Source organism: Balaenoptera musculus, chromosome 17 (genome assembly GCF_009873245.2).
Source record: "Balaenoptera musculus isolate JJ_BM4_2016_0621 chromosome 17, mBalMus1.pri.v3, whole genome shotgun sequence".
NCBI classification, from domain to species: domain Eukaryota; kingdom Metazoa; phylum Chordata; class Mammalia; order Artiodactyla; family Balaenopteridae; genus Balaenoptera; species Balaenoptera musculus.
The window spans coordinates 28,130,861-28,146,658 of NC_045801.1; the positions used below are offsets into that span (position 1 = coordinate 28,130,861).

The 15,798-nt window shown below is 42.5% G+C and overlaps 1 protein-coding gene across 10 annotated transcripts in view; it reads left to right on the forward strand.

Annotated features, from left to right (window-relative positions):
* The window catches only part of SYBU (syntabulin), a 109,606-nt gene that overhangs the window by 78,514 nt on the left and 15,294 nt on the right, over nucleotides 1-15,798 (forward strand). The window lies entirely within an intron of this gene.

Here is a 15,798-nt window from a genome sequence, read left to right on the forward strand (position 1 = left end):
TTCACATAGTCCTCGGGCCATACAAGAGACATTTTTTCCTTTCATTTGACTGAGATAATTCCTGTTTTGTTCTTTGGCTCTTTGGTTGTACAGAAAATATACATATCGCCCTTCAATTGTTCTTTTATGTGGGTAGAACTGCAGTCAAGTGTGTAACATAAGATGAGGTGTCTCTTAATGTTTAACTTACTTTATGCTTTTCCTGTTTTAAATCCTTTAGTTCACCTGGGGTTTTAAATGATTCTGAACCTATGTGGTTAATTTTGTGAACCTAAGAGCTATGTGGAGAGGGACCCTGTAGTCAGGACTCTTTCCCCCTTCCCTTACGGCCCAGTTTCTAACTGTGATAGTCACCTGCCTTGCCTTCCGGCCTGCAGTCGCTCCTCCAGATATTACTGCTGCAAGATCTCTATAAAGCATCACTCTGTTCATGTGAACACCCTGTTCAAAACTCGCCATGGCTCCCTCTTGCCTTCAGAGTAAAGGCCCTTAGCATAGCTTTACATTCTTCAGCTCTCTACAACTCACCCTTTTGGCCGCGTTTTCTCATCTGATCACTGTACTCTAGCCAAAGAAGGGGTTCAGTATATTCTAAATATGCCCTGTGTTTTCCTTCCTCTGGGTTTCAGTTCATGCCACCCCTGTTCACTAAAGGTCTGCTCCCTTCTGCACCCCCAACAGTTGGTTGTGTTCCCCGGGCTGCTCAAGGCCCATCTCAAGTGGTATCTCTTCCCTGACATAGACCCTGCCCTCTTCCACTCACCCTGTCTGAGAGTATTTCTTCCTCCTCTGTGGTGCCTTCGTGCCCTCTCTCTGTACTGCACTCAGCATGTCCTCTCGTATCCTAGTTGCTTGTCTCTATAGCTCGTCTCCTGAAAGGAGCCTTGAGCACTGGGACTGTACTTCTCCATGTTTCCCCCTCCCAGTGCCTTAGCCTGTGCACAGCTCAACACGTATCTGAAATGGACTGAATTGAATGCTATCATCTTGGTTTCCAGTTCTTAGATCTTTGTGAATTCTGATGACGAGGTCCCATGCAGAGTGGATAAAGAAGAAAGCCAACTCTGGAGTCAGAAGGGCCAGCTCTGCTGTTACTAGCTTTGTGACCTGGGCAAGGCTCATCACCACTCAGCACCTCAGTTTCCTCTTCTACACCCTGTATGTCTTTAGAACATATGTCTTTAGATTCAAGAAAATAGCAGAGATAGAGTTCTTGATGAAGTAGGCTTTTAGTACACAACGGCTAGTAATGTTACTGTCTGCCTCTGTCATCTGTTGTTTTAGTTATCCCTTCAAGGTTTGTGTAATCTCTAGTCTGCCGTCAGCACCAGGCCGTCCGTGTTTTCATTCGTGTCATTAATAAAGCATGTTAAAGTAGGATAAGGGCAAGGACGGAGCCAGGTGACACGTTACTGGAGATTTCCCTTGAGGTTGGCAGACAGTCCATTAGTCAACATCCTCTGGGTCCTGAACTGTGCTGTCATCCAGTGCATAGGTCACCCTTGTTCATAAGACTTTCCTAAGTGTTGTGACTAAATGCCTACTGAATTCCAGGTAGCTGATTTATGTGGCAGCCCCAAAGCATAACTCTTGTCAGGAAAGGAAGTGAGAATTGTTTTTTTATATCTGTAGGTTCTTAGTGAACTTTTGCTGGCTTCTATTTGCCTTATTAAGGGACGGACCTTTTCTACAATTTTACTGGAGATAAACACCAAACTAAGCAGTTTATGATTTCCAGAATTTGTTTTTTCCTCTGCTTTGATAATCTGTGTACTTTTTGTCCATCTCCAACTGGCCACCTCTCTTGCTTTGTGATTTCTCAAAAACTGGTAGTATTTCCACAACTATTTCTGTAAGTTCTTTTAGTACCTTTCTTCCTTCATTCAATAAATATTCTTCTGAGTCTGTTCTATACCAGGCGCTGTGCTTGGTGTGGGCGATACAATGATGGACAAGACAGAGGTCTTCCCAGACTGCATGGTTTTTGCATGCTAAATTTTGGGCTGAAAACTTGAATTTTAAGGGATTTGGGCATATGGGATGTAGGTAGGATTGGAGGGAATATTTATCCTAACTGTAAATAACACCAGGCTGTCAACCCAACCTAAAAGGAGAGAAAGAGGAAGGTTAACTCAGTAGAGAGCCTTTCCAGGAGCCATTGCTAAATACTGAGTATGGAGGAACTTTTGATGTTGTGAAATCTTTCAAGGCCACAGCAGCTACTGTGTGTTAAATGCTGCATTAGACACTGGGATGCAATAATGGATGAGTCCTCAAGGAGCTGACAGTGTGCTGGGAAATTGCAGACAGTTGCAGTACAATGAGATAAATGCTCGTTAAAATTCTGGGTGGGGTGAGAGCATAAAGGAAGGGCTTCTAATCTCTTTCCGGAAGGAGTTAAAGATCAAGGCTAACCTGAGACCTGAAGAACAGGTAGTAGTTAGCCAGTCCCAGAGGGACAGGAAAATAATCCAGGTATGGGGGACTTGTATGGACACTCCATGCTATGGAGTTTGGACTTTATCTTAAAGGACACGGGCACCATTAAAGGGTTTCAACAGGGGAATCACCTAATGAGATTTATGCTCTGGAGCAGCGTGGAAGATGGAATGCTTGGAGCCACACAGAGCAGCTGGGACACAGTGTGTGGCTGTGTCATGATTCCAGCAAGAAATGACCATGGCCTGGGGTGGAGCGTTCAGGACGCAAAGAAACAGACGGATCACAGAGTTACTACAGACCGATTTGAGTAGGTGGCTGCAATCTATAATTAAATATTGAAAACCAGGGCCATTTACTGTAGTGGTTCTCAAACTTTAGTGTCATAAAAGATCACCTGGGCATTTGTAAAAATGTGTATTGCAGGAATGACTTGAGGAAATGTCAGTGGGCAGATCTGGGATATGAGTCAAGAATCTATTTTCAGCAAGTATCCAGGTGACACTGATGCAGATGGGCCTCAGACCACACCATCAAAACCCCCTATCTATTCGATGTTTTAAAATGGCAATCTTTTAAGTGTGTTCACAATATATTAACTTCTCATTTAAGAATGAAGACTCCGTCCTATTATTTTTGTTGAAAATAGGTGAATGGCTCAGCCCCATGGGTTCATGTGCTGAAAAAAAAAAGAGCTGTGTCCTGGCTAGTGCGGTCTGTGTTCGCTAATTGTCTGCTCTCTGGTAAGGGATGCAGAGCAGAGGGTGATAATCTTATTAAGACCCCTGCTGCAGATGGTTTGTGAATGAATTTTCAAAGGTTTCAACAAGCCCTTTACAAGAGCAAGCAAACAAGCACTTACAGGGAAGATAAAATTTCCCCAACTCTTGAAGTTTTGTGCAGGTGTGCATTCTTAGTGTTCAGGGCATATTTTGATGCATTTACTATTGTGGTATTTCTCAAGCCTAAATGCCCACCTTCAAATCCCAGCTTCACTATATACAAGCTGTTTAACCTTGAGCAACTTACCTGTTCTCTCCTTCTGTCATCTGTAAAATGGGAATAAAACTGTACCTGTTTCGTAGGCTTGATGTGAGGATTAAATGAGAATACATGTAAAGCACATTGAATAGTGTGTGAACATAATAAGCCATTTCTGACCATTACTGAGAGAAGCCAGGTGACCTGTAATAAACTCATCACTTGTATTAAGAGTTTAGTCATGTAATAAAGTCTTCACCTTCTTATTTAAGTTATGGTACAGCAAGTCCTGTACATACGAACCTTCAAGTTGTGAACTTTCAAATATGCAAACGTGTATTCCATCAACATCAGGCGTGAGTGAAATTGCAGGTTGCCCTCTGTCTCCTATTGCTGACGATCCTTCAGCTCTACCATCTCCCACCTCCTCTCCCTCCTCCAGTCGGTAACTCTTCTTGCCTGTTCACTCGATGCCAGCCCCTGTATGCCAGCTGTTGTACTGTACTACCGTACTTTTCAAGGTACTGTACTGTAAGATTAGAAATGTTTTCTTTATTTTTTGTGTTTCTTTGTTTTTTATGTATCATTTGTGTGAAAAGTATTATAAACCTGTTACAGTACAGTACTATATAGCCAATTGTGTTAGTTGGGTACCTAGGCTAACTTTGTTGGACTTATGAACAAATTGGACTTACGAACTCACTCTTGGAACGGAACTTGTTCGTATGTAGAGGACTTACTGTACTAAAAAAAAAAAAAATTAATGGTGCCCATATGCAGGAATGCTTAGAGAAACTTAGTGTTTAGCAACACATACCAAACATAGGGGTAAGCAGGCCAATAATAATAAAGCGGAATATTAATGTACACTTACAGCGGTTCCCATTATGTCACTGAATCCTCACAATGGTCCCATGCGATAGGCGTGGAATCCCTTTTAAGAGTGAGTAAACTGAGGGGTAGAGAGGTTAATCGATTGCCAAGGCCACACTCTCATTAACTGAAAGATCAGATATTTTCTCTTGGAACCCACCAATGGTAGAATCTGCTTTTAACCACAGCTGTTAAATATGTATTGTCAGTTTCATGAAGCATGGTTAGTAACACTCAGTATTGTGCCAAGCAAAGTAAGAAACTGACTCATTTTGAATGTGAAATATGTAAAACAGATTCCCAAAGTGTATGCTGTGGTGCGCAGCTATATTTTATTTTATTTTATTTTATTTTATTTTATTTATTTAGTTATTTATTTTTACTATTCTTTTTTTAAATAAATTTATTTATTTAATTTTTGGCTGCATTGGGTCTTCGCTGCTGCACGCGGGTTTTCTCTAATTGCTGAGAGCGGGGGCTACTCTTCGTTGCGGTGCGCGGGCTTCTCATTGCGGTGGCTTCTCTTGTTGTGGAGCACAGGCTCTAGGCACGTGGGCTTCAGTAGTTGTGGCATGCAGGCTCAGTAGTTGTGGCTCGCGGGCTCTAGAGCACAGGCTCAGTACTTGTGGCGCACGGGCTTAGTTGCTCTGCGGCATGTGGGATCTTCCCAGACCAGCACTCAAACCCATGTCCCCTGCACTGTGCCACCAGGGAAGGCCCCACAGATGTATTTTAAATCACAGTCAAGCCAGCTGCTCTATTTCTCAGAGGCAGCCATTCAGGAAGCCGATATATGAGTGATCTCAGTCAGAGGGTGCGTTAGAATAGGGGTTCTCAAACTTCAGTGTTGAGTCGCTGACTCTGTAGGTCTGGGGTGGGATCTGAGAATCTGCATTTCTGATAAGTTCCCAGCTGATGCCGATGCTGTTGGGAGCACACTCTGAGAACCACTGTCTAGAGGAATGGGAGGATGATTGGTGACTATAGGGCAGAGGATGGTTTAAAGTCTACCCTATAATTACCAGACCTGCTCCACAGACCTAGTTATTTAAATTCACAAAGATGTTTTGAAGCCACAAAACATCAGCTCTACCATGTAGAGGCTTAGATGCAAAAGAAGATGGACATCTTTGCTTCACCTTTAACATTTCTAAACCAAGCCAGTTGCTTTCTAACATAGAGATGTTTATACAGTAGCTCTCCCTTCTCTAAAACAGTGGGGCCTGGTTTAAGACTCAGAAACATCCCTCACCTGTGAATCAAACCCAGCATTTGGTCTTAGAACTAGGTACTTAACTAACTTCTGGGCTGCGTTAAGCCGCCACGTGTCCCCCTTCCTCCACCCTATGAGGGACGAGGGTTTTCTCCCTCAGTGAGGTTATATGCAAGGTCCAGTAACTCTGGGTCAGCTTCTCATGTTCATGGGCTGGTCTCATTGCCAAAGCTAAAGGGCTAGGTCATGGAGTGACCTAAGCCAAACCCAATAGGACATCAGGTAATTCTTGAAATTATAGGGTTTCCAGGTCAGAAAGACGCTAAGACAAAGGGTCACCTTGGGCATGTTGGGTCCTAAAATTGGGTTAGGGTAATGCAGAGTCTAGTTTTACATTTAACTCTTGATTCTCCATAACAATGAGAGGGAAAGGGATATAAAGACAAATGTGTAAAAACAAATGATCCCCACAGAGCATTTCTTTTTGTCCATGGAATATATTACATAAAAGTAGATTTACTCTTTTGATTTTTTTTCTTTGGAAGACTTGAGCCTCTGGAAATGCAAGTAGATGTTTATCAGAATGGAATACCTAGCTAGATGAGTAGTTGGAATTAACCCAACTCATCTTATCATCATCAGAAGGATTAAGACATAAATTACGGTGTAGGTCATAGAGTGGACTATTATATAGCAGTCAAATGAATGTACTACAACTATATGGAGAATTTTAGCAACATAATTTTGAGTGAAAATCATCCCCAATATTATTCATATCATGATAACCTGTTTATTAAAAAGTAAAAAATAGACAAAACCAGAAAAAAATCTGCCTTGTAGGGATACAAATAGATGTGATTGTTCTTTGTAAAAATGAAAGCAGGAAGTGGTGAACAGACAATAGGATGAGGAAGTAGATGTAAGCTGGTGTCGACATTCTAGTTTTTATGATGGGGCTGGTTCCTTCATTTATTATAATATTAAGTGTGAAGAAATAAACAAAAACAAAAATAGATAAACCAGTCAGTAAGTAAAAATATAGTCTCACATGAGCTAATGAGTGTGTGTCAAGAACCGAGGAATTTGATTAATCCAGTTCTGTGCTTCTGAAACGAATATTTAAACATGGGGGGGCAAGTGGGAAAATAGCTCTCTGGGTTGCAGAGAAAATAATGCAATGCTGCTCTCTAGGTCCATGCTTGGGCTCCACACAGCACTATGTGACCTGAAGTCTTGGCCACTTCCTCCACTCTCTTGTCTCAGTTGGTACAGCTTACAAATGCAAATCACTAAGGAGGGGGGCGGGTATCAGCAGATCATCAAAGATTGTCAGTAGAGTGACTTCAGACAGAACTAAGGTTTTAGTATCCCTGGAGCAGGAAAAACATGTATGTTTCCTCTTCTTTTATATCCACCTGTCTGAGAAAGGTCACATGTTTACATGTTTTCTCAGAGAAGCAAAGGTAGGAATTTTAGAAATTAAAAAGATCTATGTGTCCAATAAAACTTTGGGGCCTGTGTCTTAGAAGGATTTTAAACTAGCCTGCTTCTAAATTGCGTTTATCCCCTCGTTCCCGCTGTTGCTTCACCTCCCTCCAGGGCTGTCTCCACATGCTGTTGCCTTCACCCCGGACGCCCATCTCTGTGACTCCTCCTACTACAGTCTCGGATTGTCGTGAATAGTTTCAAAAGCTAGCTAGTTGACTGGGCATCTCCATGGAATCTTAATCCTTCCAATAGGGAATAGTATTTTCCTTTGTTGGCCTCTTTTAGCACCTAATTTATATCCCTCCTAAGACGTTTGCCTCTTTCTGAAGACGGGGTCAGCATCTCAACTTGATATTTGCTAGGTGTGCAAAGAGCTGTGGGATGTACAGATATGAACTGATGAAATCTTGCCCTTGTGGAGATGTTGTCTCCTGAGTGCGTTATTTGTGACCCCCCAGACCCTACGAGAAGGTTCGATGATTAACTGTCTATTGTTTAGTGTGTTTGAGGCTTTCCTGTGAAATTGGAGAGTTTAGTCAATACAGCCCAAGTCTGAGGATTTACTCATTGATTTATAATCTAAAGGGATGAGGAAGAATCTTTACCACACTCCTGTCAGAATGTTTTTCTATTTGTTTCTTTTCTTGCTTGTTTTGAATCCTTGCTCACCACTCACACCCCACACCAGCCTCACCTCACTCCTGGCCTCTGCTCCAAGTCCTCCCTGATTTTGGCCTTTCATGTGTTGGGACCCAGATGTGATTCAGAGAGGGAGATCGTGAGAAGAAAAATAAAAATAATAGCAATATTTTAAAATGCTTACCGAGTGCTAGGCACTACTTTTTACATGCTTTTACATATATTAGTTTACATAATCCTTACAACAACTCTGTAAGAAGGATACTGTTATCATTCTCCTTCCATAGAAGAAGGTGAGGCACAGAGAGGCTAAGTGCCTTTCCCAAGGTCACACAGCTAGTAATGGAGGCTACTAAACTATATTACCTCATAAAAAGTGAAGAGAAACAACTTCATGGGGATTGAAAATGTGAGAGAGAAAGAGAAAGAATAGATTATTTAGGAACCAAGGTGAAAGGATGTCAAGATATTAGAAGTGGAGCACGGCCAAGTGCTGACAAGGTCCAGTGATGTAACTCCACTGGTGGACTGTTTAAATGGAGTGAAGGGCAAGGTCAGTGCTGCTGCGAAAGTCAAGGGAGTGAGGCCTTGTGAGATGCGGCTTCAGTGTGGGAGGTGGGTGGTGGCCCCCCAGGAGCCTGTGAGCGGAGAGCAGACCTTGAATGGTGTGCCCTGCAGGCCGTCACATAGCCGTGACGGTGACGAGGATGAGGGGAGGCCGTCAAGGCTGTTAGGTCTTGGAGTCAATTTTAAAAACTGTGCTTAAGGACAGAGTGAGGTTTAAAAAAAAAAAAAAGAAAGAAATGCTGTTTTAGAACTCTGTTGCATGTGTCTGCAGCAAATTATAAATTATGTCATCTTCTTCCTAGCAAGTGGGTGATTCTGTTCCATTCATGGTCTCAAACTGCTTTCAGACAGCACTGTCTCAGCCTTACTAAGGGTGGAAAATGAGGGGACTTGGAAAAAGATCCATCCTTTCCTTCTCCCTTATACTCTGGACTTAGAGTCCCAGACACAAATCCCAGCCCTGCTCTGACTTTGTAGTGCTGGTGGCATGTCAGTCCCCAGTTCTCTCTCCCACCCCTTCACCACCTCCTTCCTCCCCTGTCAGCTGTCCCCACGATGACACCCGTGCTCCGAACCCACCACTGCCACCTCGAGTGCTACTTTTCCCTGATTTAGGTTTTGCTGCCAGACGCGGAGGGCAGGCACCTCATTTTGGTAAACACTGGATAAACACTTCTCCTTAAATAGAAGTGGGAGGCTCACCAGCTGGCTTTTTTTTAAGTGGGAGAAATTCAGTTGAGTAAATTCGACAAATCAAAGATGAGGAAAATGTAAGAGGGAAAACTTCTTCAAGGAGGATTTGCTCTTGCTATTACCAGGCCCCCAAGATAATCAGTATAGATGAAGTTCATGGCCACTGTGCATGCAACCCTTCCCAGACCCATTTAGTGGGGGAGAGGGTTGCCCCTCAAGCCCACCTTCTTAAGGGCCTGTGCCCAATGCTTGTTCAGTGTGGGAGGCTCCGCATGCCTGTGTGGTTCCTTTGGTGCCACTCAGCCTGTCAGCCAGGGACGCCTCGACCACACCAGAGGCAGCAGGTTAGGGCTGATGGGATGACCCAGAGGAGAGCTGGCTGGATTGTGAGGTGTTTCTCTCTGCTGAATGATGTTTGACACCCCCAAGTCCAAACTGTTCGGTCCTTCCTCTTTAAAACAGGATTATGAGGACTTCAAACCATGGACCACCTGCTAAGTATCCTACTAGCTTTACAAACGAACATGTGTGCACTTGAGTTTGGCTGGAACTGGTACCTTCTGTATGTCCCCCCCTTCCCTTCCAATCCTCTGAAAATGCATTTAGCCCAGGAAGGTGCTTCTGGAGAGCTGTGAGGGAACAGATCACTATGTAAGTTAAACTCTTCTCTCCTGTGTACCTTGCCCTTGAATGAATGATCTCGTGTTGGCAGCCTGGCCACCTTAACTGCTGCTCACTCACCTTCCACTTCCCATTGAAGAAAGCTCTTGCAGTTTGGCTGGACTGGAGAGAGATTCCCTGTGCTCTTTATCTTTGGAGCGCCCCTCCTCTCAGTATGTCCATGACCATCTGCTGCAAAATCATCTATCGTAATTATGTAAAATGCAGATTCCTGGGTTCCCCCGGCCTTCTGAAGTGGAATTTCTGTGAGTGTTGCCCAGAAATCTGCACTATTATTCAACTTCCCAGGTGACCCTTATGCATAGTAAGGTTTAGAAATCATTGCATTATTAATAATAATTATAAGATTAATATTTATGAGCATGTCAAGCACTTTCCATGCATTTCACTTCCCATTCATTTCAACTTCACAACAAATCAACAAGGTAGGAATCACCCACCTAGAGCAGGGCCTGACACATGGCACATGGCAGATGCTCAATAAATTTTTGTTAAACAATAAATTAACCTTAATATATATATATATATATATATATATATATATATATATATATATATATATATATACACGTATATACATAAATAAGGAAACTAAGGGTTAGAGAGGTTAAAAACACTTGGCCAAGAACACATGGCTAGTGAGAGGGGTAGCCAGCCTTTGTAGAGCCTTCTTTGGGTAGAGCTTGTTGGTGTGTGAACTTGCAGGCTGGCGCCCCCTTCTGGTGATGCTGGGTTGTGCCTGGCAGCAGTGCTGGAGGACCCCAGAAGCATCTGATTGGCCTTGGGTTGAATTGATTGATCTCTTCTCTAGCGTTCCCCTCTTGGCCATCTCTGGTGAATTGACACGGTCGCTTATTTGTTTATTACTAATGACGAGTGCAGGCCCAGGGAAGCTGGGTGGTCATTCATGAAGCCAAACAGCACCCATTCTCCTTTCCTGTACTCTACTGAGGTTGGCCAGTGCAGTCTTAATTTTCCTGGAGAGTGAGGCAGAAGGAGACTAGTTAGATCCTGAGTCCCTGAGATTAATAGGCTTTTTGCCTTGCTCAGAAACATTCGCTTCCTTCCCTCTTGAAGTTTCTTTACACCCTCTTTGCCTATCAGTTCTTTCATCTACTTTTCTTGGTCAGCAGGTAGACTGTATTTCTGCCAGGGACAGGTGGCTGAGCCAGGCCAAGATAAAGGAGTGACCGTGATGGAGCTGTCTTTGACCTTTTGGCCCTTTTGTGCCTCCTCTTCCATGCTCCCTCCCTCCCTTTCTCCGGGGACTGGCCTCTGTCAAGACTTGAGCTGCAAACCTGTGTGCGTTAACCCAGGGGAAACTCTAGAGATATTTGGAGGCGTCCATGGGGAGTTTGTTTTAGGACCATGGATCTTTATACATACTCTATTGTGTACACACACGCACACACACACACACACACACACACACACACACACGGTTAAAAATAGAAACATGCTCTCCACTGAGGGAAGACCACTTTTGTAAAGAGTGACTATAAAAATGCCTGACTTGAGTGAGATAAGGCATTTCCTATTGTGGGGCTTTTTAAGGGAAAGATGTTTGAAAAGCCCTCTTCTGGACCTCAAGCCACTGTACCAGTAATTCTAGTTAGAAATAATAAAAGCTAACATATATTGAGTGCTTGCTATGTGCCAGACACTGTTCTAATTTCTTTGTATGTTTCGCCTAATCCCCACAATCCCTTAGCAATACCCACTATTAATATCTTCATCCCTATTTTACAGATGAAGAAACTGAGGCAGGGAGAGGGTAAACAACTTGCTCAGAGCTCCAGAGAGTTAGTAGAAAAGCCATGATTCAAACCCAAGTGGCTTGACTCCAAAGCCCTCTTAATACCGCACTATATGATGTGATTACTTTTATTTTTATTTTTTTAATTTATTTATTTTTGGCTGTGTTGGGTCTTCGTTGCTGCACGTGGGCTTTCTCTAGTTGTGGTGAGCAGGGGCTACTCTTCGTTGTGGCTCACAGGCTTCTCATTGCGATGGCTTCTTTTGTAGTGGAGCATGGGCTCTAGGCACACAGGCTTCAGTAGTTGTGGCGCACGGGCTTAGTTGCTCCGCAGCAAGTGGGATCTTCCCAGACCAGGGATCAAACCCGTGTCCCCTGCATTGGCAGGCAGATTCTTAACCACTGCACCACCAGGGAAGTCCATGATTACTTTTATTATATAATGATTTTCCTTTAAAAATTTTAGATTTTTTTAAGGAAAAAAGAAAAAAAATCAATTGTCCATAATTGCACTGTACCCCTATTTATAATTTTTATAACAAGGGTAATATAAGCACATGGTTAGAATAGCCAAATGGCTCCGGAAATTATAAAATGAAAATAAGAGTCTCTTTATATCCTCACTGTCCTGTTTTCAAGGGAAACCATTATTAACAAATCTCTATTTTGTCCCTCAAGAAAAATGTTCTATGCATGTAGCAAGTTATATATTCTTTAAAGAATTGTTTACACAGAAGCAAGCATGCCACACCCACTCTTATGCATCTTGTTTTTCTTGTCTAATAACAGGTCTTCCGGATCTTTTCACTTCAGCACACACAGGTTCATGTCACCCTTTTCATGATTGCAGAGTATCCTCTTAGGCTGCTGTACCACCTGACTTAACCAGTCAGTATTGAAGGACAATTTACTTGTCTTTTTGAATGCATATGTGCAGGATAAGTTCCTAGCGGTATAGTTTTCTTTTTTATGTACATTGCACCAATTCACACTCTCGTTAAATCTTATCAGTGTTTTGCCCCAAACCCTTAACAGACCAGTGTTATCAAACTTTGATTTTTTTTTTTTTTGCCAATCTGATGAAAAAAATCTTTTTTTCATTTACATTTTTAATTTTATAAGTGAGATTGTATGGCTTTTCAGGTATATTGGTTGTTTATTTTTCTTTCTTTGCCATCTGCCTGTTCATGTCCTTTGCCCATTTTTCTGTGGGTTTTTTTTGTTTGTTTGTTTTTTTGCTGATTTAATATGATTTCTGGTGGCCTGGGCCTGCAGCAGCTTGAAGCAGGATTTCAGTTCCCAGCCAGTAATTGAGGTCGGGTCGCGGTGGTGAGAGCACCAAATCCCAGCCACTAGAGCAGTGGTCAGTGAGAAGGCCCTGGCCCTACGGCTTTACAGAAAAAGAATTCCCACAAAGATGGAAAGTAGTGAAACAAGTATTTATTAGGAGAAAAAAGAAGTACAGTATGTGTGGATAGACACACAGGCGGGCTCAGAGAGAGAGTCGTGCCCTCATGGCAGTTTGAATTACTTTTATGGGGCATTTCTTCCGGGTTTCCTTTGGCCAATCATTTTGATCTGCCTGGTTCAAAGTCCGTATTTGGTATATCTCAGGATTTTCCCATGTGTGTGCGCGCATCTCTTAGCCAAGATGGATTCTACCGAAGAGGTCTATGGGTAGGTTGGCATCCCTCCCCTTTTGACCTCCAACGAGTCTTTCTGCACATGTGTAGTTGGGGAGGTCTCCTGACTTTGAAAATGAGGACTGTGTGGTCTCTTATCTTCTATCTGGGCAGGGCCCAGTCTCCTCTCTCAATTGTCCTCTTATTCCCATCTCGGAGTATCGGTCCACAAGAAACGAACTCAAACCGTTTGTCCTGGGGGCCCATCTGTCTCCTGCCTCAGTTTGAGCTTTTGGTAAATTAAGGAAATTAGCCCTTTGTCTATAAATATGTTATAAATATTTTCTTTCAGTTTGTTATTTGTCTTTGACTTTGACTGCTATTTTATTTTTATGTGGTTAGGTTTATGTTTATAGTTATATAGTTAGATTTATCAGTACAAAATTATTCACTTCTACATACTTAAAATTTGAACTTCTGTTTTTATTTATTTATTTACTTATTTAAACAACCACCACCACCTGGTGAGGGCTGAGCTTTTTTTTTTTAAATATTTATTTATTTACTTGGCTGCTCCAGGTCTTAATTTCAGCTCGTGGGATCTTTGTTGCAGCATGCGGGATCTTTAGTTACGACATGTGGGATCTAGTTCCCTGACCAGGGATGGAACCCAGGCCCCCCTGCATTGGGAGTGTGGAGTCTTAACCACTGGACCACCAGGGAAGTCCCTGAACGTCTGTTTTTAAATGTTTACATATATGCTTTTAACTGTATGGCAGCTCCATATGAACATCAATCAGAATGAAGATAAATCTTTTCTGAAATTATGATAAAATGGAAATGGTATTTACAATTTTTCAGGAAGACATGTTCTGATATGCAAGAAAACATATATATATATATGTTTTTTTCTGAGATAAACACCTATGGGGGTTCTGGGAATAGTTTGCTAAAACAAAAATCCTCTTTAGGCTGTGAAGCATTTTTTGGATTCCTTGGCTGGGCCCCCAAAGCTAAGAGTCAGTACTACTGAATATACTTGGAGCAGCTTCTTCTGTAATTACATGTGTCCACTGCTCCAGCTGCTTCTTAATAGTGCTGCTTGGTTTCAGTGAAAATGGCCTCTCTCTCCTCCCTAGAGCCCTTTAAATAAAAGATCTGTGTATCTGTGTGGGGGGATGGGGGATGGGAGGATGAATTGATGGGGGACTGTTTTTTGTTTTTTTTTAATTTGCTGCTTCTATTTGAGGTGGGGCTATAGGTGGCCAACCTGAATTAATTTGATAGCTTTGTGGTGACAAAGGATAAAGGAAGGTTTGGGGCTGCTTAAAGCAGTGGTTTAGGATGGCTTAATACAGCTTCGTAGACGTCAGGATGGCTCTGTTCTCAGAGGCCTGTGATGTTCTGATGTATGAGGAATCCACAGTCTCCTGAAAGGAGGCAAAAATAATAACGTCCTAAGAGACTGAATCACAGGCAGTGTTTTTAAAAAATGCATCTAGCTACCAGTTTTTGCCCATAGTCTTTTTGTTTCCATTTACCCTTCCTTCTCTAATTCCCGGCCTTACCATCACATGCACAGAATGCTTATTACCCTAAGGTTATGAATAAAAGTAAAGCCTCTCAAGAGGATCCAGCAGTACTACTGAACAAAAAACATAGCTCCCTGATAGCTGGAAAGCCCACTGCAGGGTGCGTAGTCACCAGGACATCGGCATCACAACTATCTTCAAGGTCATCAAGTGCATCCTCCCTGTTTAGTCCGGGAACCCTGCTCCGCCAGCCCCAGCAGCTGATCGGAGACAGTATCGATGAGGACGACTTGGATATGCATATTTTTAAATCCCCTTCAGCTTTTCAAGCACAGCTCTTCAAGGGCCAAATACTGTTTCCTGTGCTTTGTCGAAGTATTCCCTGTGGCATCAGAGATTTACCAATCAGATGTCTACACACGGGCAGATGGGGGCAAACACTTCCTTGTCCACCAAAACTGCTTTCGGCTAATGCCATCCAAAAAATCCCTATGGAATATATACTAAAAGTCTTAAAATGAGTATATACTATGGCTTAAATATTCTACTTTTAGGAATTTATACTAAGGAAGTAATCAAACAAGGATGTAAATTTGTATGCCCAAGGATAGCCATTAAGCCCGTGTTTAAGAGCATGGACCCTGGGCTTCCCTGGTGGCGCAGTGGTTAAGAATCCGCCTGCCAATGCAGGGGACACGGGTTCGAGCCCTGGTCCGGGAAGATCCCACATGCCGAGGAGCAACTAAGCCCGTGCGCCACAACTACTGAAGCCCGTGCGCCTAGAGCCTGTGCTCCACAACAAGAGAAGCCACTGCAATGAGAAGCCTGCGCACCGCAACGAAGACCCAATGCAGCCAAAACTAAATTAATTAATTAACTTAAAATAAAAGATATAATTTAAAAAAAAAAAAGGAGCATGGACCCTGGGGTCAGACGGCCTGGTTTCCCTCTTGGCTCTACTTCTCATTAGTTGTGTCACCTGGTGAGCATCACAACTTCTCTGCCTTAGCTGTCCCTGCCTCATAGGGTCTGTCCTGTCATGAGAAATAAATGAATTAATATGTAAAAGATGCTCAGGATGGTTTCTGGCACATAGTTTTTGCTTCTAATGATAGAAAAATTGGACATAGCCTACATATTCATTGATTTAATAAAACAAAATGTGCCATGTTTTAAAGATATTCACATATTAAAAGAAAAACAATTAGGTTACATAGTAATGTATTAAGTATGAATGCTGAATAGTTACATGCCAAAAGGTTATTTTTTTGGTGATGGAATTATAGACTATATTTTTCCCTCTGCATCGTTGCT